The following is a 24993-nucleotide window of genomic DNA, read 5'->3' as shown; positions in this document are numbered from 1 at the left end:
CAGATGTCTGGTAGCGGAGAAGGAAGAAAGAAAAATGTATGGAGCTATTAAGTCACTATGAAGTGTTTGGCCCCCTCCCTATTTCAAAAGCTTGCCGAGCATAAATAGTGGTCAGCAGTTCATTGAACTGTCTTGTAGTGCAGGGCTCCATTCAAATGTGGCTATTTTCCGAGAGTCTCCTGACACCATATCTAATTTCCAAAATGAATATGCTTTAATTTTCCTTCTTCATGCATTGTGCTTTTTCCTCATTTAAAACAGCAACAGCCTCTGGCAGTAAAGGACATCACATTTCTGTGTGAGACGAAGCTTTTTTTTTCCCTGTACGCAGAGGAATGGCATGGGTCAGGGGAGGAAAAATATATGCAAAAAAACAGCACACCCCACTGACCCCAGTACATTTTACATTACAATTTTGCCATTTCCAATATAGGTTCATTTTGCAATGGACCATATCAATCATATTTCAGGGTTTAAAAAAAAGTGTATGGGGGGGTGGTGGTAGCATACAAGGCATTGTCTGCCTACAGTGTGCCCTGATACAATGTACCAATTGTCTGATCAGGGCATAGTATTGCGTATAAAGAACATATACAGATACATGTATGGCTCCAGCCTTCAACGCTGAGCACATTTGCAAATAGATACCATGTGTGGATCCTGCCAATTAAAAGAAACATTAGGGGACTTCTTTGTGACTGTAGCCAAGAACAGTTAACTCTTTCTAATGACATGAGTGCCGTAGTTAATGTGTCTAAGCTCACTCGGAAGCAGCAGTGTCCCACTGCCTTATTGAGAAGAGCCTACAAATAGAACCCGAGCCCTTCCCTGGTCTAGATGTTTCTATTTATCTATATCTTTATCTATATAGACAGACAAAAAGAAAAGTCTCTTTCTGCATATATGCAGAGGGGTAAAGAGCTAGTAGTGTTTATACTTTGAGTATCTGCCTCAAAAATCTACCTATAGCCATAAGCCTACATTTTTTTTTTTTGGACATAAGTATAGATAGATGGATGTCTCAAACGGATCAGTATCACCTTTTTGTGTTAACTCAGACATCTCCTAAAACTGAACAGTTAAATATGATGGAGATTCTACACAACAGCAATCTTCAGTTGTGACATGTAGGCTCATTGTTCACTACAGAGACCTGTAATATTTCATGTTGAAGCATCCTCCACCATGAATAATTACCTCTGCAATAAAAGAATTTCCTATTAGTCATTCCTTTGTTTATCAATCAATCAATGCACATTTTTTTTGAGCAAGATGTGTGGGGGTCATGAAGGAGATACAAAACATAGCTACTACCTCCATTGTGGTTGGGTGAATAAACCAAACGTGTAAGCCTGACGCTCAACCCCAGAACCTGGAGCATCGGGTACATTATGTGCCGTAAGATTGGACCTGGATTAGCTTGACAATAAATTCTCCCAGGTTAGTAAATCAGTGTTGGTACAAAGTGCTGACCCTGGGCCTTGCATGATGGTAAGGATGGGATAAGGGGCAAAGATGCCAAGGTGAGGGGCTGTGGGGTGAGTCTCTCCATAGTGCTTTGTGTATATAGACATTTCAAACCTGCATACAATGCTCAGAAGAGTGTTTTTCACATTTAAAACCCAATCAGTGAGTCAGACTTAGTTTCCTAGAAGCTGGTCTCAAAGCAGTTAAAAAAAAAGTGAAGGAGATTCATCTCATTGGGCACCACCCACAGGTAGAGTATAATATAGCGTCCCCTAACAAAATGCTGTCGGTCTCCCATGAAGATGAGGAAACTCCACGTAAGAGATGCGATGGCTGTATATAAGTCACAACTAAGTGCTGGCACTGAGCACAGGCAATCCGACTTCACAGTCCCAAAACACATCCAACTGAAGCTACATCCCTTCTAGGGACTAGAGATGCTACGTAGGAGCGTGTCTCTCATGAAAAGCCCCAGGTAAATAACAACCCATGGGGAAACACCAACAATTCAAATCCAGACTCACTGAGTAGGTCCTCTAAGCAGTGGCCACTCCTCATTGGGAGATCTCAGCAAGGGGTCAAGTTAGGCATTCATACAGAGTTCCAGGCCCGCTATGAAAACCATCATGAGTGGCCGAAGAGCAAAAGCAGTTCCGCATTGCTTTACATCGACCCTGCTCACCCCATCAGTAGGCTTAGGATGTGAGCCGCCAACAATTGCTACCTTTTCTTTTGTTTTCTTTCCTTTTGTTTTCTTTTCTTTTTCTTTTTCTTTTTGGATTTTGCTGTTGTTGTGGCTGTTGCGTTGTGTTGTTTTGTTGCTTTTGGGAGACACTATTTCTCTGTGTAGCCTTGGCTCTCCTGGACTCACTTCTTAGGCCAGGCTGGCCTTGAACTCACAGAGCCTGCCTCTGCTTGCCAGGGGTGTGCCACTGCGAGAGCTTCAGTTGTTAAATTTTCAAGCAGCCACATTTCAAAGAAGTGAAAAGACACGCGTTGTATCACCTTTTCTGATGCTGTCACAAAAGTGCCCTTACAAAAGCAACCAAAGGAAGTCTTTTCCCCCCAGTTAACCAGCCAGACTATCATGGCCAGCAAGTCATGAAGGCAAGAGTAGATGGCCTCATCAAAGCCTGAAGCCAGGAATCAGACTGAGGAACACGCAGCTCGGTTTCTCCTCGTCAGGCATTCTGTTAGCCCTGCCTATGGCATGGCAGTCCCCAGGTCCTCTGGCAGAGCAGCCAGTGTTCTTAACAGTCTCTACAGCCCCAACGTTCCCAACCTTACTGTTTTTAATTCAGCAGCCACTAAAGAGTTTCCAAAACAACTGAAGTAAGAAGAGTAGAAAAGATGAAGAGAGATGAGCTAATTGCATGAAAAATGTCCATATTAAAAACTTGATATAACATAGTTTTTAAAATGGGAGTTTTCAGGCTTCCTCTGTGGAAAATAAAAAAGCTCACACTGGGATCCTCGACAGAGCACAGATGAGGTAAAGGAGACAGGCTCCTAGGAAAACAGCTCTATTGCCTGCTAAGGAGGATGGTCTCAGTTCACTGGCTGGGAGTGAAAATGGAGCTAAAAGATATGCCTTCAGTTGCCAGCTCTGAAAAACACTGCCGTAACATTTTGCCTAGCTTTCTCCTCTTCTCTCCCAGGCCTTTCGTCTGCAGAGGACCTGCTTGGAAAGCCTTAGCTGTCTCTTTCCCTGTCCAGTGATGGTGAGGATAGAGGGCCAGCTCTTCCCTAAGGCCAGCACACCTCAGGAACCCCAGGTCACAGCTTTATGCTGAGGCTGTCCTAGGGCTTTTGTCATCCTGGGACTCCTACAGCATCCTAGCAGGCTGCGGACACCAGAAGCCTTCAGACCTACATTACTTGAAAGCCCCAAAGATTCTCAAAATAAGCCAAACACGCTCAATAATCTTGCTAGGGTTTGTTTCTGAAGACAAACCATTGCCACACTTACCAAATACCTCCTCAGTACCTACAGGAGACCAAAGAGACCAAGAGTTCACGGCACAGCTGAGCTACCAACGGCACAGGAAAGGCATTCTGCCTGTCTTTTGTAACCTGGGAAGTAGCAATGTTTTCCTAAACTTGCCCAACCAACTGCCACAGCTTGAAGACTCCAGGAAGTATGCACTAGCAAACTTTCAACCACTGACCAAAGGAACAATGCATGAAAGAGTTAATGAGTAATTTAAATTGAGATCGTAAGACGCTATTGCAAAAATAACAGATACTAGAATTCTCAGATGTGGCGTCCAGACAGAGAACTGAGCCAAACCAGCCAGGAGCCCTGAAGGTGCTTCAGAGCTGGCTCCTTTCTTCAGTGCTTCAGGGTGTCATTCTTCCTCTTTCTATGATGCCCCCTTGATTTGCAATTCAAATTGTGAGATCTGTACTGCATTTATCACACCTATTGCTTATCCATATATAAATCTGTTTTAGAGCTAAGCACTAAGTTAGGAAGATTTGTTATAAATGTCTTATTTTAATATTTTATGCATGTACCATAATTTGATTCAGAGTGCTGTTTGTCTAAAATACATAACAATGCGTGCGGTGATGGGGCTCCTGTTCTTCAGGAAATATGTTTAAGGCAAAACAATTAAGTCATCTGTGTCTAACTTGCAGAGCCTGCTCATGGTTTGAATCATTTTAGTTCAATTCATCTCCCCTTCCTCTTCTATAGAATCCTCTCATGAACTAACGTACGGGCATCTCACCTTCTGCACATCTGAATAGAGGTTCTTTCCCCTCAATCGCCTTCCCATGGTAAAGTATGCCTGTTTTGAAACTGTAAGCCTGGCCAAAGGTACAGTATATGGACCGTGGTACACAGGCAAGCCGACCTATGAAGGTAAGGAAAGAAACAGATACTTACTGAGCCTCTTGCTAAATCAGGGCACTGTGTGAGCCTTCAACTACTCTCTCAGCCTTAATGGCCACATTAGAAAAAAAACTGCAGGGTGATAGCAACTGCACTTCCCATATTACAGATGCAGTCACTGAGGCTTGGGGAAGACCTGCTACTTATGCAAGCCTTCTGTGCGTGACCAGCAGGGCTAGTTGAGTCTCTGTTCTTACCACACATGGTTCCATCTCCAGCGCATCCTCTTTTTATATAATACAGTTCAAAATAGCACCATGTCACATAAAAGCCAAGCTTACTGATCCATCCTTCAGCCCTGTTTTCCAGTTCATTGACAACATCCTCCGGTGTCTGGCAAGTGACTGGGGAAATTGCATTTATGATGCAACTCTTAGCATCTCCTCAAGATGCTGAGTAAACATGGCTCCATTAAAATAGTTCTGATGGTGTGACATACCTACCTACCTACCTACATACATACATACATACATACATATATACATACAACATACCAGGAGGGAAAGAGACAGAGTGAGACTATAGATCCAGTCAGTTTAAATCATGTATACAGATTGACGTGGAGAGAAAAGACAAGATGAAGGGCAAATACACAGTTGTCATATGCGCCATCTAAAAAGCATTATATGAGCAAAAGCAGGCAGTGTAAAGGAAGCCTCCCCAAGCAAAGGAATGCCTCAGCCACAATCGCTCACGATAGTAAAAACTTGGCCTTTGTCGCAGATGATACGAGGCACAGACTGGTGGGACAATTTGATTAAAATCTATATCCTGTACATATTGAATCTTTATTCTAATTCTCTGTCATATCCCTAGTCCCCAGCACACGTTACACAGGTGTCGTCTATTGAAAATACAAACAGATGAGGGGCTCGGTGAAAGACAATCTCCACTGTCCATTTTTTTTTCAGGAATTTACTGCATTAGGTATATTTTAGGTACATAAAACTCAGGCCAGCAAGGGCAGCCATGCTTCCTTTCCATGCTAGCTGCCTTCCTGGCTATTGCCCCAAAATCTGGCATAATTTACTGCCATTTCTAGTCACACCACCAAAGGAAGGTCTGAACCAATTCTCTGATTCACCTCACATAGGGAGCCCTAACGTGTGCACTAATGCGCGTGTGCACACACTTGTCTATGAACAAGCAAGAGCAGAACCCAGGGCAAAGATAATGCCCCAGCCATCTTCTCTTTACTTGATAAGAGTTAAGTCGCAGTTTTCAAATGGAATAATGGTTGTTCTTACCCTCACCCCTAAATACAAACTCTGCACGTAGTACAGTTTAACAGAGGAACCATTTGAATCAAACTTCTCAAGGGAGTGATGGACAAGAACCTCCTGATCACTTAGGAGGAGAGGGCAGGATGAACTGCTCATGTGCATCAATCCAACGTGCAGCTAGCCTCTGCGGCTCTTAGCTTATCTCTCTCCTCCCTTCTGAGCCTCTAGTCCTGGCAAGAGACACTCAAGCGCCAACCACTTGCTGACATCTGCACTCAGCTCACAGCCTTTCCTCACACCCACCAGGCCTTGTTGGCAAGAGGCTGCAGGGTACCAGATTCATTGGTCTGAGAAGCCTTATGTTCACCAGTAAGGAACTATGTCTTCTCAGCCAAAATTCATGGGAATACTGACTTTTAAAATCGTAATTGTTAGTTAATTTTCTTCAAACATGCATTGGCTAGTGCCTTTGGCAAGAACGAGTGCATTTTTATAATTAAATTTAATTCGGTGAGTTCCTACTACGTGCCTGACAAGGAGTTAGCTGCTGTAGTGGGAGACAAAAGACCCAGATTAGTTTGCTTCAAGGAGCTGGAATTTTATAAGGAAAACAGACGTGTACACAAATGTCCGCCATCCAGCTCTTTGTCCCCTCTGGCTTCTAGATTATATAAAGTAGAATTTGTATTTGCCAGGAAAATTACTACTGGACTCTCTGACAGCTCTAAAATATAACTGCATAGATAAATATATAAATATAGATAGATAGATTTATAGATAGATAGATAGATAGATAGATAGATAGATAGATATAGCTAGATATATAGATAGAGGTAGATAGAGATGACAGATTTGAGGACAAAAATTTCTTAGGAATGGGGAGAGAAGTTACACTTACTTAACTATGTATGCATATGAAAACAATAAGTCAATTGTTCACCTTAAAGGTAAGGGAGGTGTGTGGGAGAACGTACAAAGAGAAGCTAATTCTGCTCTCACTTCCCTCCCTGGCCACCGTCACAGGCCTTCACTACCTAGCTTATTTATCTGGGCTTGTGTCTTCCTCACAGAAGTGCAATCTTAGCTATGCAAAGAGCTGGCTAGTCTTCTCTGGTGCCCTGTCCCATCTGAGTGCTGCTGCCGAGGATGTCCCAGATCAGCATGTGTACGGCAAATGTCAGAGAAAGTGCTCTTTTTAAAAATAGAGCCGAAGACACAGTCAGCAGGAGAGCGCTTGCTTAGCATATGCAAAGTGCAAACTTCAATACCCAATTTTCAAAAGGAAAAACAACAACAACAACAACAGAAAGAAAGAAAACGATGCACACAGATCTCACACTGTCCCCAAGCCTAATGATAAAGAGAAGTACAGGAACGCTTTCTCATTAGCATATGTCAGAATGTGAAGGGCCGCTGTCTGCCTATGATTGTTTCGTAGTATGGCATCTGAATGGACAAGAGAGGTAGTGGTGATTGCACTTTATCATCACATTTGCACATGAAAAAAAGAACCCTAAAAGTATCATCATCAATGATGTCAAGATCAGGGAGGGGCCCTAGAGAAATACCTTCATCAGTCAGCATCACTTGACTTCTAACGTTGTGGTCCATGTAACTTTTGGCCCCATCACTTCATCCACGTGTCAGTGTGCCTAGATCTATCCCACTTTCTCTTTCCAAGTAGGATCCTTGAAGAAGAGAAAACTCCTGCTGAGCCACTTGTCTGGCATCCCAGGCAGGACTCAGGAGGACTGTGCATCTATTTAGTGACAGGATTTTCCATGCTCAATAAATTCTACTGCTCGCTAACTGCAGTCCTGTGCGTGGTGCATCGCCTCTCTAATGCTCTAGATCCCTCTTTGCTTTTACAGTTATGGGCCTGGTACCCTGTAGGGGGTTTATTCTGGGTAGTCAGTGATCTTGAAGGCATCAAACAGCAATCTCGCATCTTCCTATCCTGAGTCCTCAACGGGATGCCTACCTCTAGAAATTAGCTCTGCGCCTTTAACAAGAAGAGATAATGAGAACAACACAATGAAAACACACTTGCTCCTCCAACTCGGATGCCGATGCTCATCAGAATAGTTGGAAAGCACGAAATGGAATGCCAAATCATTTCTAAAAAAGAAAAAAAAAAAGCAAGGGGGCAATGATAGCTAATTTCTCTTTTACGCTAATTATTTCCATATGAGCTGCTCATTTAAAGTCTGTATTTAGGCTGGGATTTGATGTGAGAAGAAACAGGAAGTAGATTAGAGCACCACCGTTTGCTCCAACAGAGCCACTCTCACCTAGATCCACAGAGAAGGCTGAGGCCCAGGGAGTCACCTCATACATAAATGTGGCTGATTACTGGGTGATTGGTGGGTGGCTTTGTTCTCTAACGAGAGAATTTAACCTTGAGAGTTACCGAAAGGAAAGCAAGGCCCTTTCACTGTTGTTTCATTTGCTATCACCAGAATCCATTCCACACAGAAAAAGACAAAAAAGGAAAATGAAAACTCAAGATCTTTGTTGTTGTTGTTGTTGTTGTTTTCTTATTTGTTTGTTTTTCGTCTCTTCTTTGAAGATAAAATACAGGCGTGCACTCTAGCACCTACGTCTGTCTGTTCCGAGGCTGCTCTGGAGACACCTCCCTCCACCCAGAGCCATGCATGGGCCACCATTATCCCAAAATAGAGGGAATTAATCAAGGTCACATGAGCTGTTCTACACAGTAAAAGTCAGCAAGTAATCCGCAAAATCTCGTGGTGCTAGCGAAAGCCACTCAGCAAACCTCCAACAGATCCCGCCACACTGTCTCCTGACTGCTCCCTCACAGATGTCCTCACACTGTACACGTCAGTATCTCCTCATCTGTCCTTGTTGACCATCTACCCCTAGAGGAAATAATCAGCATGCCTGAAAGGACCTTGTTCCATGTTCATGAGAGACTAAAGGAATAAGGGCCCTTGCCTTTCTTTCTACCACCCCTCTTTCCCAAGACCCTGCTTAGGATATATGCATATATATATGGATAAGCTCTGCCCCCCTACCCCTACCCCTCCCCTCATCACTTTTCTGTTTTATTTGTAATTTTATCACAGGCAGTGCTTAGAAACCGCCACTCTGAGATGGCACTTTGGGCAAGCAACTTTCCTAATTAGATGCAAGTAATACGCATGCTATTACCAGTGGAAAGTCGAGTGACATGCCTCTTAGAGGAATAAAGCCTCTGGGGACCTGAGGAAACTTCAGAGCTAGCCAAGAGAGTTGAGGTAACAGAAAGAAGGGCAGCTGTGGCAAGCCCTCCTCTCTCGTGCCGTTGCCACCTTTGATTTGCTCCATTGGCTTTCAATAGTTTTATTATAGGCATGACTGTGAAAACTATGGCTACTCTCTTTTCCTCATGTACTTAAAGTGTGTGCATCGACTGATGCACGTGTCAAGGCATGTGTCAGTATTCAAGTGAGGAACTGTGGATGACGGTATTAGATTGGCTTAACTGTCCTTTCTTTGGTGTGCAGCAAGGAGTTTAACTGGCCACATCCCTCTGTTGGAGGCCCATCATCATGCAAGGCAACCAGATGGGAGAATGGACGTGAGCCGTACCTATAGAAAGCAAGGGCTGCACAAGGACAGTAGGTGAGCAGGCCCCTGACCCTCAGTCATGATGCACACTGTGTCTTAGAACATGTTCAATGCTACCTAAATAGTGTTACTCACTTTTCTTTCCAATAGACACAATACATAGTGATGAAGAAATATGAACACACCTTTTGCAAGTTGTGATGCCTTGATGATAGTGCATTTCTTCTTCCCTGTCTGTGTGAATACTACAATACAGTACATTAATGAGTACACTGCTTCTTAGTTTATAGTAAAAATAACAAATGATTGATGCTTATTATATACCAAGCACATATCCTACATAGATTTTTGACAAGGAGCTTAGCTATGGAAAAACTAAAAAAAAAAAAAAGATCAGGCCAGAAGTTGAATATGACTAACTTTAATTTTTTTAATTGATAGCTGAAAACAAAGTGTCATTAGACTGTAACTCCTTTTTGTATCAGAAGACTCACTGCTGGGTGTTGCTATACATAACCTATTATTTCAGCCCTTGGAGCCAAGAAGTAGGATCAAGAGTTCAGCTCTAGCCTGGGATATAGAGGAGACACTGTCAAAAAGGAGGGAGGAAAGAAAGGAGCAAGGGAGGGAGGGGGAGCGAGGGAGGGAGGAAGAGAGGAAGGAAGAAAGGAACAAATGATGTTTCCCTAAGGCCACAATTCGACAACAACTTGTCTTTCCTAAATGGGGCACAATACAGCCTTATATCTGTCACCTTGCACTTGCTAATTGTTATGTAGAATTCCCAAGTCACTGCCACTAAAAGATCAAGACTCCCAAAGAGAACTTCTCTGGCCCTTGGACTTTGGTGGCTTGGGAGGAGAAGATACCTATCTCCTTCCCCTCCCCTTCCGCGCCCCCCACCCCACCCCACCAATCAGCCCTCGTTCTCCATAAAGAGGGAAAGGAAGCCCACTTGGCCTTGCCCGGGACATGTCCACATCCTGCCCTCCTCACTTCTGTTTTCACAGATTTTTTTTTCACTTTATTAAAAAAAAAGTCAAATTTCTGGAGAGTAAAATAGCATAAAAAACTTAATTTTCCCCCAGAAAGCCACAGCAGATAGAACTTAGCACGCTATCTCCCAAATCTGGAGCAAACCTGACAGAGGTCTTCTACTGAGGCCCATGGATTGTCCCATTTTGTGTCTCTAACTGACACTTTGAACCAGTATACACTTCCTTAATCTGGTTCCATTATCAACCTAATAACACCTCTGATATTCATAAATGCCTAGCAAGACTTTCAGCCATTTGTACAGAGAAGAAATATCCAGCCAAATTGAGAAGATTACCACATCGCCACACACGTCAGTGACAGGCGCTCTGCTATTACAGTTGATTTTTGTTGACAGTTGGCTGTAGGCAGTTGTGTTTCAAATGCCTTTTTTCACTGGGAAATTAAACAAAATCCCATGCAAAATGCAGCCCTCCAGTTCAAAAACTGTAAATCCCAAATTAGCATTTCATACTCTGAAAGGTAACACAGCACAATTTTCCATTGAAAGGTCTGTAGCGTTGACACAAATGGCTGCTTCAGACATGACATTAATGCTCCTGGTGCCTCTGAAGAAAGCCACCTTTTTCACATCGTATTTCCCTCTCTTGGTATCTGCATATGCTATAGTTGCTGCCTATGAAAAGAAAAGTGGAGGTGGGGGGGGATTATGACTTCTTTGAGTAAATTATATTCCCCCAAATTTCTAAACAAGAAATTATGAGAGAGATGAGTTCATTTGGGCTACAACAGAGGGAAGAATAAAAACACAACTATCAAAAGGTTAAAAGTGAATTTCCACAATAAATATAACAAAGGAAAGTGGAAATCAGAAAGCCAGAGAGGTATTTCTGCCTGAGATACATCTAGAAGTGTTCCAACTTTATTTAAAAAAAAAAAAAAGAAAGAAAGTTAAGCTCATTTAACAGATCTGAGTGTGTGGTGAATACAGGTCATGGAACTGACAATGAATAAGGCGTTGCCCCAAAGCCTGCAAATCCACTCTCCTTCCTACTCAGAAGACACTTGGGCGTTAGAGTTCCACACAGTGTCATTTCTTCATTTGGAACGCTTGCAATTTAACTGGAAAGCCAAAACTGAAGACGTCAGGTGGCCATCGAGTGCCCAGATACCTGAAGAGTAAGAAACAGAGCATCTGGCTCTGAGCTCTGCTCTGAGTGAAATGCTGCTCAGGTGATCCCTCACAGCACCGCTGGCCACCCTCCTTGCGATGCCACATGTCCTGTGGGTGGAGATTTTGAAGTGTCAGGGTACGTGATGATGGTTCATCTTGGCCCAGCCTCTTGAGCATGCCCCAATGTGCTGAGTAGAATAAAAACCTACAAGGAAAATGTCCTAAAAATAGGAGTTGCTGCCGGGTGTTTCAATAGTCAGAGGATAACTACCAGCTCCATTCTGAAGGGTGAGCTGGTGAAGTGAACACATAAATACATGCATTTATTATATATAATATACATATGTGCTGTATGTAATATATAAAACCATATGTTTATCTATAACTACATATATTATATTTATTATAGTATATATATTATATATTATATATTATATAATATATTATATATTACATATTATATATTATACATTATATATTACATATTATATATTATATTATATATTATATTACATATTACATATTACATATTATATATTATATATTGTATATTATATAATATATTAATTATATATTATATATTATATGTTATATTATATATCATATATTGTATATTATATATTATATATTATATTATATATTATATATTATATGTTATATGTTATATATACACACACATATATATATAATTTACTATCACAGTGGCTAAATGTATGGGATCAAGTTCAAGTAAAGAATCAAAACTTAGAAATTAGACATGATGACATCAGCATGCCTACATTTTGGAGTCGAGGCATGAGGACAGCACTACGTACACATCATCCTGAAACACATAGTAAGACCCTGTTTCAAAATAGAAATGTGGAAATTTTAGTACATCAAATCTGCTTCAAATCCTCAATCCAGCCAGGGATATTTCTGGATTCTGAGGCAAACTGTGTTCTGGAAGCGACTCGGGAGCCTCTGACTTCTGATTAACCTTGCTTTCACAAAATCCGGTAATAATTAGACCTAAAGAAATATATTAAGTCCGGTGATTCGCCCCACCTTCTCCTTCACCCCAGCCATATGCAGTCTCCTGAGAGATGAAGCCAATGCCAGGAAGCTAGACTTAAAACAGGACAATGTTGTTATTACGCTGTGGTGAGCCGGCATAGCTCCTCTGCCTGAGGCTGCCTGGATGTGAGAGGGCATGGCGACTCACCACAGAGGCAGGAAGCCACTGAGGCACACCCCAGAAGTGTACCATGCTTCAGTGTGATGGTGATTGCACAACTGTACCCCCCAGACACTTTTTTGGCTGCTCAGTCCACCTCAGTCAAGGTGAGAGAAAGAAATGGCACTAAGGAAGATCCTTCTCATGTTAGCCAGTGTCACACAGAGGTACCCAAGCATCCAGTAATCTGCCCCATACCCACAGCCTACTGTGGGAATTCTAAGCATTGTGCAACTTGTATTCTTTTTACTGTTCGAGGCTGTTCTTAAATTAATTCTTATGCTGTCGTGCCATAAACTGCAATGTTGTCTTTGTTTCACTAGTTTACTTATTTGTTTTTTATTTTTTTAACTTTTTAATAAAATTCAATGCAACCAAATCCAGCACCTGGAAAATTGGTACCAGGGATATCTTTCTTTCTCCTTTTTAAAAATTTTCTCTTCTTCATTTTCATCTTTCTTATATAAGTAACTTAGAAGTATATTTATCCTTATTTTGAAACCAAAACCTTAGTTAAAATTTTAACTAGTAGCTAGTTAAAGTACCACGTGATACTAAACAGTGTATGTTATAATGTTTATGAATGGAAAGTGAAGTGATTTCAACTACGCTAAACACACATCTATTTATGTCCACTGATTAGAAAGGAGACAAAATCCGAGTTGTCTTGGCCTCAGCTGAGGCCAAGAAGAGCTGTAATAAATCAGGCACACGTGACATCACAACCACGGGAGGAGCTTAACTTCGGACTTAACAGTCTACCTAAAGCCAGACTATAATAACAGTAACAACAAAAAATCCCAGTGCAGTAATTAATAGAAAATAAAAATAAATAAACAAACCTGAAGGCATTATTGAGATAGCTGCCTTTTGCCTTAACTTATGATAAATAGCACACATTTTCTTCCTGAGTCACCTTAACATTTCTTTCCTTAATTTCTCAAAGCAGCAAATATCTGTGCATAGTTCTGAAAGCCACTGTTCGCAAGACAGTGCTTGTGTTCTTCAGCTCAGCTTCCTGGAGACAATAAAGGTGGTTTAATGTGGAGAGTTCCCTCAGGCTGCCTTTCAATAACGGCCGAACAGAAAGGACACATTACAGACGCCGGCTCAGAGAACACTGCTTTAACACATCAGCAGTAAAAGAAGAGGTTAAATCATAAAGTGAAATTAGAATGATCATCCTATGAAAGAAGTCCATGTTTTGTAAACATGCCTTAAACATGAGTTGATTTCTCTTCGGTTTAAATGTTGCTTAATTTTAAATTGCATGGAGAACACTTTTCTTGAATAGTTTGAAAGCAGAGCTATAAATCCGGTTATAAGGAAGCATAAGAGTATCATCTGAACCACACATTTTTATTTTTTATTTATTTTTAATACATTTATCTTATTATACATTTTTATTTCTAAGTGCACTATATGGCTATATTTTTATTTTTATTTTTTATTATTTAACTAATTTATTCAGATAACAACTCAGTTGTTATCTCACCACTTGTATCCTCCCATTCTTCCCTCCCTCCCGCTTTCACCCCCTTCCCCTCTCCTAGGCCTAAGACAGAGAGGAATCTCCCACACACACACACACACACACTATATGGTCATAGGCTATCAAGTCTCATCTTGGTAGCCTGCTTATTCTTTCTTTGAGTGCCATCAGGCCTCCCTACCAAAGGGAAGTGGTCAAATATGGGGCACCAGAGTTCATGTCAGAGTCAGTCCCTGCTCTCTACATAACTGTGGAGAATGTCCTGTCCATTGACTATATCAGAGTAGGGGTTCAATGTTTACTGCTTGTATTGTCCTTGGTTAGTGCAGTAGTTTGAGTAGACACCCCCGGGGCCCTGATCCACCCATCATGATGTTCTTCTTGTAGGTTTCTAGGATCCTCTGGGTCCTTCTATTTCCTCATCTCCTATATTTCTCTTACCTAGAGTCCCAATAGGATATCCTCACATCTATCCCAATCTCCTGGTAAGTGAAGACTTTCATGGGACATGCCTTTTGGCCTAGTGCCCAATTATAAGTGAGTATATACCATGTGAGTCTTTCTGCTTCTGGGTTAACTCACTCAGTATGATCATTTCTAATTCCATCCATTTGTCCAGAAATTTCAGGATTTCCTTGTTTTTAATAGCTGAGTAGTATTCCATAGTGTAAATGTACCACAGTTTCTTTATCCATTCTTCAACTGAGGGACACTTAGGCTGTTTGTATGTTCTGGCTATTATGAGTAAGGCCACTATGAACATGGTTGAGCATATGTCCTTGTTGTGTAGTGGAGCATTTTCTGGGTATATTCCAAGGAGTGGAATAGCTGAGTCTTGAGGAAATCCTATTCTCAGTTTTCTGAGAAAGCACCAGATAGATTTGCAAAGTGGTTGTACAAGTTCGCATTCCCACCAGCAATGAAGGAGTGTTCCCCTTTCTCCACATCCTCGCCAGCATGTGGTGTCACTTGAATTTTTGATCTTAGGCATTCTGATGGGTGTAAGATGGAATCTCAGAGTTGTTTTAATATTCATTTCTCTGATGACTAAAGACGTTGAGTATTTCTTTAAGTGTTTTTCAGCCATGCGATATTCCTCTGTTGAAGCTATATTTTTAAAAAAAGGAGCATGTTATATAATTGCTATACTTTTGCCTGTTGGGAGTGGAGGAAGCTTGGAGGCATTGCTGAGTGAGTGTGTACTGTTGATGTGAGCACAGCCATGCTAGTGGCCTCGGCCTCAGCTCCGGAAAAGCCCTCTCTGAGGGGTCCTAGTGTGTGTGGCTAAAGTGTGTGCAGAATATGTTCACCACAGCTTTCTCTCCTGCACCGAAGACTGTTCCCATACAAAGACTGCTCTTACTGAGATGGTTAAACCTGACTCCTTCCTTGGTCCAAATGTGTCCCATAGCCCACCCACCTCCTTAGCTGTATGCAGTAGCTTTGCCTGCCTGTTCCACCCTAGCTAATAAAGATACTGTGCATCTGTAGTGCTGTGGTTCCTCCATCAGAAAATTCCCAGGTGTTTTTGTCTGTCATTTCTTCATGCCCTAGCCACTGCCAGCCAGGTCAAGTCCTTGCATCTGGGAAAGACACGGCATTGGCTCTGAAAGTATTTCTACTAGGTCGGACAGTAGAGAATGTTGAGTCTTTTCGTAAAGAAACTGAACTTGCAAAATTGAAGGTACTTAGGTGGTTTCGTTAGAACTAACACCAAATTAGAAATTGCTGGAAGGCTGACTTCCCGGTCCAAGTTGAGCTGCACTTTGCAACACATACTGCATTTTTATCCTGAGGTTATATTTCACAAATATTACATTACACACTATTAATTCTTTTGAAAGAGCTTTTTGTACCTTATCCATTTACTAATAACTTAATTGCCAATCCCCACATTGAATCGCATATAACTCTTTTCTCCAAGAGGTAAAGGACATGAATATTGGATCCTATAAGGACGTAGGGCCTTAAGAAAACAGGGAGAAGCTATGAGCCAGACTGGCACTGCAAATAGATTTAAAGAATTCTTACAAGTAACACTAAGACGAGTTATGAAGCCCTAACCTGACGTCATAAATTCAAAGAAGGAGCCATTTCTTCCATTTCATTTCTCAGTCACCCGATGAACTTGTTTCCTTTGACACTGAGGCTACGTTGTTCAATTCAGAATTTCTCAATTTTAGCAGTCCTCCCTTTAACTGGCTGGGTTTCTGTTTGCTTGCTTTTTCTGTGGTTATAGCCTTCCCTCCTGGACCCAAGATCACTGTTTTCCCTTTTTCTTTATGCTCTGTGAGCATCAAGTATCATGGGGCATGTATGTAATTGTCATTCAGTGTGAAAATGCCAGCTGGAGGTATCACAGTCACGTCAACAACTCCAAACTGACTGCTCTCTCCTTCGCTAAGATGTCACGTGGACAAAATATCACTGTTCCTACCTGAGGGATGGCGTCATCCTTTTTTAATTTTCGTACACTCGGTTAATAATAATTATACACAATAGTTAAACATACCACATATAGTACATAATCAATTATATGCTAATAATATGCAACAAACACATACAGTATACAGTGTAATCAGAACAAAAGTATATAATTCATTGTAATGATATGCAGAATTGTAAATTACTTAATTACTATGTCAGAAAGTCTTGTGTCTCTGAACAGCTAACGCGAGCGGAGCAGAGTAGGACATTCTTGTTGATAGCTGCAGATCATTCAACATGCTGCTATTTTCTTTACACAGAAAATGTCCCAGCGTCAGATAGCTTCTTACTAGGTCTAACTTAGTAGCATGCATGACAATGCATGACTGCCAACCCATGTCCTCCCTGTGTTCCAATGGCTTGTTCAATAATTACTCACGTTCTTATTTTTTTCTTAAAAAGAGAGAAAAAGAAAAGAAAAAAGAAAAAAAGAAAAGCATCTCACTGCCACCATAGAATATTCTGTATTCAGAGCTGGTAGTCACGAATAAATGGTGTTCAAAATGGAGCATGATGGGAAAAACGTATTTTATTGATCTCTTCTTAGGGGAGAGAGAACTGTGCATGATGATAAAAAATATAATTTTCTAATTACTGGGATGATAGCAGAGGAGAAGTGAGCCTCTCAAGAGGCATTCTACAGTAACGATAGCTGACTAGTTGCCTCCAGTCCACCCCAGTCGGACTGAGATACAAGGGCTCGGTTTCCCAGCGCTGGATCACTTGGAGTGAGAGAAAGGCAGTGGGAATCCTCACAGAAATCTACTCCACTTGCCTCTCCCTCCATGTTACATGAATATTGAGCAGAAAGGCTTAGTGCCCTGGCAGGTGTGTGCGTGCCTCTCGGTCCATCTGCTGAGCTGAGCGGCTTGAGACGGACAGGCTTTGAATGAGGACTCCGCACCTTTGCTCAGCTCTTCCCAAAATTCATACCCACAATGAAAAGAAAGGCTGCGACTTAATAAAGACTTAAAACCAACAGCCTAGCTACTTCTAAAGGAAGTTGGGGAAAATGGGTGATAAAGAACGGAAAGCATTTTGGGGTCACCAGGGAAATTCCATGTACTCCCTAATTCTCAGGGAAGGATTGCAAATCACAAGACTGTGCGCGTGCTCTTGAAGGACCCTAACATTTCGGGATTCTTGTAAACCTCTTCAAAGGACCAAGAGGGCAAAGTTTCAGAGAGGGGATGACATCAGAAAAACAGCACAGTAGGAAGCCTCCGGCTCTCACCACCCCACAGAAAGACTCGGAAGAAACGCCACAGAAGCAACTTTATTACAACTTCGAGCAACAATCGAAGGGTTACAGTAAACAAATGATAAACCAAAACAAAGGAGATTTCAAGTCCATACTAAGGCTTTGAGGCACAGTAGTGTGTTCTGTGGGATCCTAACGTCTTTTTCTTGAAAAAGGGGTCTAGTATGTTGCCAAATGTTTTTGTGTGTCTAGTCTAACCAGACTGGGGCTTCCTATAGGGCTGCCATCTCTGTTTTGCCTAATGAGAAACTTGGTCCAGAAACGCACTGGAAACTGCTGAGGGTCATGGAGAGACAAACTAACTACTTTCAAGTGAGTGAGATGGAAGATGACAGTTTAACCATACAATAGACCTGAGGTCTGGTGGGGGGATGACAACTGGCTTCGTTATTAGTAGTAAAAATTCAGAACTCATTAAAGGGTCTTGACAGTAGATCTGGGGCTTCAGAATAAAGAGTCACTGAGCCTACAATAGGATAATGTAAGTCATCCAGGGTAAGGAACAGAAAGAAAAGGTAATAATAATAATAATAATAATAATAATAATAATGACGATGATGACAATGATGATGATGATAGTGGTGGTGGTGATAGAACCTGCATTCTACAAGTATCCTCAGGGAGGTTAGCTTATACGTAGGCATCATGGAAATCCTAGAGGAAGGTGGGAGAGAGAAGTGGAAAGAAAGAAGACTTGAGAGGATGCAGGCTGAAAATAGCCCATTCCTGATGAAAGATATAAGTTCATAGATCCAAGATGGGGCAAGGGAAGGAGGGAAGGAGGGAGGGAGAAGAATTCTACCTTGATAGGACTTAAAAGACAAGCAAGTCTCAGGTGAAGAGCTGAAGCCCAAGCCGGCTGAGAGCTGAGGGTCTCCGTGGTCACAGTTGGTTCAGTGGCACTTTAAATGCACTTTAAACGACAGGCTAACCAACTGCTCTGCCTGGGAGTTCCATGCCCGCAAAGGTATCCTCAACTCTCTAAAACAATTTAAAAATTCATAAATCATCACACCATCTTTTAACCTTAAATATTAGTTGTCAGACAAATTTTTTTCTCGTCCAGTGTTGGATTTTGTTTTTGTTGTTGTTGTTGTTGTTTGGGTGTTTTTGTTTGTTTGTTTGTTTTTATTCCCTGACTGTTTCATACATGTATATAATGGCTGTTGTTCCTTCTCACCTTCAAGTACCCTATCTAATATCCCCTCGTTCTCCTGCTAAAATCCTCCTTCCCAACAAGCACCCTTCGCACTTCAGTCCCTTGTGTGTGTGACCTTAAATGTGATCGCCTGCACGAACGTAGGTTGGAGGTTGACAGCCATTGACCAGTGACCACACTACTGATGAAAGTGAGGCACCCTTCCCTTAGCTACTGACTGTTGGTAACCCTTTAAGAAGGACCAGGGCCTCATGAGCCCTTTTTAAAGATAGTCTTTTAACAAACTATGTATTGATTCTTTGTGAGTTTCACATCAGGCACCTCAGTCCCGTTCATCTCATCCAAAATACACACACACACACACACACACACACACACACACACACACTCACTCACACTCACTCACTCACACTCACACACTCACACACATTCACATATACACACTCACTCACACACACTCACACACATTCACACACACTCACACACACTCACTCACACTCTCACACACACACACACACACACACACACACACACACACACACACAGAGCCTAGAAAACATCTGATCTTGGAAGCTGTAGTGTGCCATAGTGTGTCCCACAGTATACCCCTCTGTAAAGATAGAGTCTTAATAGGAGAGCTCTCTCACCTTATCTGCTCGTCCTGGATTCTCTACAACATATGAAAAAAACATGTGACATTTACCAGTATCAAATGAAATTCTCTTCAGCATGCTGCTAGGTATGGGGGCTACTGCCTGTATTCACAGCCTGAAGAAAGCTAAGTCAGGAGGATGGCCATGAGTTCAAATACAATCTAAGATGGATGGTGAGACCCTCTGAAAAGGAACAAAACCAAACAAAAAATGAGTCCAAGTGGGATTCTCTATCAGCTTCTCCTTCAGTGGTTGGCTGTGCAGTACACCCCATCACACTGTAAGTCGGCTCTGGTGACACCCGGCTGTGAGGGCAGAGTCCCTTCGTGTCCTTATTTTATTTCACAGAAATACAAATTACAAGAAGAAAATAGATTTAGGAATATAGATTTTTATGTAATTATGTAATATGGATATATATGTAGTTATATATTATATAACATATAATATATATCATACAAAGATAAGAATGAGCATCTCTGGTAAAAGTCAATTCATGGGTGAGTATAAAATCCAGCATCCTACTTCTGATGTGTAACTTAACTACCCTTGCTGTTTTCTGTAAAAATCACAAGCCAAAAAACAGTCCTAGTCCTGTCTAGTTGGAGGGTGCCCGCTTTAGTCTTCATGACCCCTGCTCCTAGGAGTCTCAGTTAGAGTCACCCCCATATCCTCCCACTCTTAGGTCTCCAGCTTGTCACTGAGATGCCCCTGCCCATGATTTCCCTGCTCCCTGCAGGGCCCTCTGTTCCCACCATCACGACCTAGCTCTCCCCTGGTCTGATCTCCACTCACATTTCTCTCCGCACCAACCCTCCGACCTTCCTCCCTCTCTTCAACCCCTTCCGAGTGGAATCTAAGCATCACCCCTGAGTCCTCCTCCTTACTTATCTTCTTAGGGCCTGTGAATTGTGGTACATTTATCCTGTACCGAATGGTTAATATATGCTCATAAGTGAGAATATACCATGTGTGTCTTTCTGGATTACCTCACTCAGGATGCTCATTTCTAGTGCCATCCATTTGCCTGCAAATTTCATCTGCCATGGACTGTGTTGCCTACTTCTTTCTTTTTTCTAATTAATTAATTTTTTTTACATATACACTTATATTGTTCCACATATATACAATAAACTACCTAGAGCAAGAAGAACCATGACACAATCAGGAATTATATAAATGTTATGTTTTTAGTATTTTGGGGTATTTGCATTTGACAGCCTTGAAAAAAAAATCTTTCCTATCTTGCTGAATCTAAAATTCTGAATGTAAATCAATCTCCAACCTCAACAGGTCCTGCCTCGCAAATATGTCTGTCAGATATATTGGGCCAGAAGGCTGAAGAAGATGCTCCAACATAATAGAGAGTTTTGGGTGACTATTCAGGTAGAAAACTCTGTCTGTCATTTTCTCATTTGGAAAGCTACTAACCTGCACCCCCGGAATACTCAGGTAATCAAGTTTATTCCTTCTCAAGTCTCTGATGGAGTTGAAGACCAGGTAGCTTCGTGTTACAATGCCTTGCCAAGCCACAGGGGAAAAGGATACGCTCAGTCACAGTTGATATGCCGCATTGGTGGGAGCTCCCCTTTCTTGAGAAGTAGGAGAGGGGGAAATGGGCAAAGAAGGAGGGAAGGTAGGACCCGAAGGAGAGGAGAGAGGAAGCTATGATCTGGATATAACGTGAATAACTACATAAAAAAATTTGAAGGCAAAAGCACAAAACGTAACTATAATCAATATTATTGCACCGACTATGTCCAAAGGTGTGTTTTATATTAGCATGAGGTAGGATATGGATTAAAGCATTATAGATACAGATTGTGTAATGTTAAGTTAGCAGACAGATTAAAATTTATCTATATTTGTGTTAATTTCAGGCACTAAATACAATTCCCACAATAACCACAAATAAAATATTGAAAACTGCATACATAATAGCAAATTAGCATGCAATCAAAATAATGCAGTACAAAAACCAACCAAACATAAAAGAAAAATGTAATTAAGAAAGTGAGGCACAAAAATGATAGGAACACACAATAAAGTCACTTAAATCCTTCCTTATCAGTAATGAGTTTTAATGTAAATGGGCTAAACTCTCCAATCAAAAGGCAGAGACTGACAAAATGAATTTTAAAACATTATTCAGTTCTGTACTACCTGTGAGAGATTCACTTTAGATTCATTAAATATAAAGTTAATTGAAAAGAAAAGATGGAAAGGGTTATTGTGCATACACTTATCAAAGAACAACTGATGTGGCTCTATTAATTTCAGAAAAAAAACTGAGTTCATGTTAAAAGCTGTCATGAGAGACAAAGAAAGACACTCTATATTATAGGGAGTCATTTTATGAAAAAGATATAACAATTATAAACACAGGAGAGTAGACCTTTAGAACAGGTAATGATGACACAGTGACAGAGGTAAAGGAGAAACAACAGTTTGATATAAGGTCCAAGGATTAAGGTTGCCTACAGAACATGATCTGACCATAAAAAACATGGTAAGAATACACAACCAATCAAATCGGAACATGAAATGTCCTCCAGAATATATCTTATGATCCAAAATAAGTTCTGATGAATATAAATACTAAAACCACATAAGAATATCTCTTTTGACCATGAAGTCAGAGTTTCTTAGGAAACCAAGGAAATTTGCCAATAGGTGAAAACTAATCAGCACATTAATAAGTAATAAATAAGTTACAAAAAAATCACAAAAATATTTTAAAAATTGGACATGATTAAAACTCAAACACCACATATTAAAACATGGCAAGTGGAATATGATATAAGCACAAATAAAATATAAAGAGCAAACAAAAATTATATGAAAGCAAGTATACATATGTAAATTAGTACTCTGTCTACCCTTGTGATGAATAATTCTAAAATCTAAGTAGGATACAAAAATATCATTCATGATAGCATATTTAAAATAAAGTGTGCAGGGCTACATCTAACCATAGAGATAAAAAGATCTTAATACAGAGTTTCTGAAACGTTACTGAATAAAAATTTTAAAATTCTGAAGATATGAGAAGGCATCCTGTGTTCATGAACAAATGGTTTTAGACTGTTACAGTATGATATGACTCAAAGTCATCTACAGATACAAGGCGTCTTCTCAGATCCCAACAGCCACCTTTGCAGACTTGCAAGACCTGATATTCGAATTCACATGGATTTGCACAGGAGGAAAAGGAAAAATAAACTCAGGGAAATTTCATTTTCTCATTTCAAAATCACTTGCCAATCACCAAGAAACAAGACAGACTGCTACTAGCCATAAGGTCTAATTCAAGCCAATAAAAATCTGAGACAATCAACACATGCACCTATGGGAAACTGATTTTGAGAAGTTTGTCACGCTCTTTCTTAGGCAGCCAGGCTATTCAGAGCACCTGGATTTCTGCATGACGAGAATGAAGTTGGTCTTCTATGTCATATAATAGGCAAACATGGATTCAAAGTGAAACAACATCCTAAACAAAACATTAAAACCATAAACCTTTTACTAGAAAATACAGTAAATCTTTATGAGCATGGATGTGGCAATAAATATGTTTAGCATGACACAGAAAGCAAAAAAAAATAAGGCTTTCAAAATCAAACATTTCTTTGCATCAAACAACATTACCAATGGAGAGAAAAGCCAACTGAAAAACAATATTTCCAAACCTTGGCCTAGGCACAATTTACAGGAAAACAAACATACCCTAATTTTCAAATGGGCAAATAAGGAAACAGTATGATCAGTCTACCTAAAAAAAAAAAAAAAAAGCATCTGGCATCACTACTTACCTGGAAAATGAAAACTACAAAAAAAATTCTACTTCATGTCTACTGAGATGACTTCAATTTTATTTAAAAAGGGAAAATAACAGAATTTGGTGAAGATATGAAGACACTGAAACTGCATCATGCTATTGGAAATGTAAAATCCATGCAGCAATTATGGAAATAGTTTATTATGCCTCAACAAGTTAAAGACAGAGTTACTATACAGCTCAGCAGTGGCACACCTCTCTATGTGCCCAAGAAGAGTTCAAAGCAAGATCTAAGACAGATAGTGGCATGCCTTAGTTCATCACAGCATTATTCACAATAGGCAAAATATGGAAACAAGCCAAGACCGGATGAGTAGAGGAAATGAATAAACAATAGCTGGTGCATTCATGTAGTGGAGGATGGTACAGTTTTAGAAAGAAAAGTTCTGACCTATCCTGTGGTGTAAATAACCCCAAATAACATGCTACATGAGTTGTACATTTTCACTTGCATTAAATGATTAAAATGGATAAATTAATAGGTATAGAAAATAAAATACATGTTTTCAGAAGTTGGAGGGTAGGAAAGAAAATATTTAATGTTGTTTAATAATTACAAATGTGTATTGGATTGGTGAAAAATATTGGAAGCACTAGTAATGGCCATGTATTATTGTGAATGAAATTAATGTGAAAAATCACATACCTCAACATTGAAAAAATAGCTCATTTTTTGTTATATATATTATACCATAATAAAAATTCAAAATTATTTGTGGTATGATCCAAGAAGCTATGTAATGTTCCTGAGAATTTTGTCTTTGTTTTTACTTATTCTTTTTTTCTCCTTTGTTAATTTATTCTTGTTACATCTCAATGGTTATCCCATCCCTTGTATCCTCTCATTCTTCCCTCCCTCCCATTTCCCCCTTATTCCCCTCCCCTATGACTGTTCCTGAGGGGGATTACCTCCCCCTGTATATGTTCATAGGGTATCAAGTCTCTTCTCGGGAACCTGCTGTCCTTCCTCTGAGTGCCACCAGGTCTCCCCCTCCAGGAGACATAGCCAAATGTGAGGCACCAGAGTATGTGAGAAAGTAATATCCCACTCTCCACGCTACTGTGGAGAGTGTTCTGACCATTGGCTAGATCTGGGTAGGGGTTTAAGGTTTACCGCCTGCATTGTCCTTGGCTGGTGCCTTAGTTTGAGCAGGACCCCTGGGCCCAAATCTGCCTATCATAATGTTCTACTTGTAGGTTTCTAGGACCCTCTGGATCCTTCTACTTTGCCATTCTCCCATGCTTCTCTCATCTAGAGTCCCAATAGAATGTCCTCTCCTCTGTCTCAGTTTCCTGGTAAGTGAAGGCTTTCATGGGACATGCCCCTTGGGCTAGTATGCAGATATAAGTGAGTATATACCATTTGAGTCTTTCTGTTTCTGGGTTAACTCACTCATTATGATCATTTCTAGCTCAATCCATTTATCCACAAATTTCGGGAATTCCTTGTTTTTAATAGCTGAATAGTATTCCATAGTGTATATGTACCACATTTTCTTTATCCATTCTTCTACTGATGGACACTTAGGCTGTTTCCATGTTCTGACTATTATTAATAAGG

Source organism: Acomys minous (assembly GCF_964271855.1).
Source record: "Acomys minous genome assembly, chromosome: 10".
Taxonomy (NCBI): domain Eukaryota; kingdom Metazoa; phylum Chordata; class Mammalia; order Rodentia; family Muridae; genus Acomys; species Acomys minous.
Note: the sequence above shows the minus strand (reverse complement) of the source record.